Raw genomic sequence first — 1,785 nt, forward strand, 5'->3', positions numbered from 1 at the left:
GAATTTAGAGATCATCTGAAGAACAGATTTGATACATTGAACACTAAAGACCGAAGACCAGAAGAGTTGTGGGATGACATCAAGAACATCATACAGGAAGAAACCAAAAGTTTTTAAGAAGACAATAAAGAAGGAAAAGGTCAAAATGGATGTCAGAAGAGACATCTTGCTTTCCAGCATATACATGCTAAAGCAAATGGAAGAAGAGAAAGTCAAAGAGCTGAATAAAAAGTTTCGAAGGCCAACTCAAGAAGACAAAGTCAAATATTATAATGAAATGTGCAAAGACCAGGAGTTAAAAAAACAAAAGCGAAGAACATGGTCGTCATTTTTCAAGTTGAAATAACTGGGGGGAAAAAAATGCAAGCCTCAGCTTGCAATTTCGGAGGATTCCAGAAAGCATCAAAGAAGATGGAAGGTATATGCAGAGTCACTGTACCAAAAGAAATGGTCGAAGTTCAGTCATTTCAAGAGTTAACATATGGTCCAGAACTGATGGTATTGAAGGAAGAAGTTCAAGTTGCCCAAATCGTATTGGCAAAACACAAAACTCCAGAAATTAAAATCTTTCAACAAACTGATGCTGCACTGGAGGCACTCACACATCTCTGCCAAAATTTGGAAGATTGCTATCTGGCAAACTGATTGGAAGAGACTCCTATTTGTGCCATTCCAAAAAGAGATGACATAATGGAATTCAGAAATTATTGAACAATATCATCAAGGAGCTCTGGTGGCGTAGAGGTTATGAATCAGGCTGCAAACCTCAAGGTCAGCAGTTCGAAACTACCAGCTGCTCCGTGGGAGAAAGATGAGGCTTTCTGCTTCCATAAAGATTTACAGCCTCGGAAACCCTGTTCAGGGTAGCTATGGGTCGGAACTGACTCGACGGCACTTAACAACAACAACATCATCAATATCACATGCCAATAAATTTTAGCAGAAAATTATTTTAAAATGGCTGCAACAAGGAACTGCCAGAAACTCAAGTTGAATTCAGAAAAGGATATGGAACTAGGGATGTTATTGCTGATGTTAGGTGGATCTCAGCTAAAAGCAAAGCATACCAGAAAGATGTTTACTTGTGCTTTATTAACTATGCAAAAACTTTCAACAGTGTGGATCATGACAAGCTATGGATAACATTGCAAATAGTAGGTATTACAGAACACTTAGTTATGCTCATGCTGAAACTGTACATAGACCAAGAAGCGGTTGTTCAAAAGGAACCAGGGACTATTGAATGGTTTAAAATCAGGAAAAGTCTGAGCCAGGAATGCATTTCTTTGCCCTGCTTATTCAATCTGTATACTAAGCAAATAATCCAAGAAACTGCATTATATGAAGCAGAACGTCAGGATTGGAGGAAGACTCATTAACAACCTGCGATTTGCAGACGATAAAACCTTTCTTGCTGGAATCTTGATGAAGATTAAAGACTACAGTATTCAGTATGGATTGTACAATGTAAAGAAAACAAAAATCCTCACAACAGGACCAATAAATAACATCATGATAAATGGAGAAAACATTGAAGTTGTTAAACACCTCATTTTGCTTGGATCCACAATCAACACTCATAGAAGCAGCAGTCAAAAATCAAACGATGTATTGTTGCTGTTGTTAGGTGTCATCAAGTCAGTACCAACTGATAGGGACCTTATGCACAGCAGAATGAAATACTGCCCGATCCTGGGCTAACCTCACTACTGTTGCCACGCTTGAGTCCATTGATGATGCCACTTGGCCAGTCCATCTCATTGGGGGTCTTCGTCTTTTTCTCTG

Source organism: Chrysochloris asiatica, unplaced genomic scaffold, assembly GCF_000296735.1.
Source record: "Chrysochloris asiatica unplaced genomic scaffold, ChrAsi1.0 scaffold00075, whole genome shotgun sequence".
NCBI lineage: Eukaryota > Metazoa > Chordata > Mammalia > Afrosoricida > Chrysochloridae > Chrysochloris > Chrysochloris asiatica.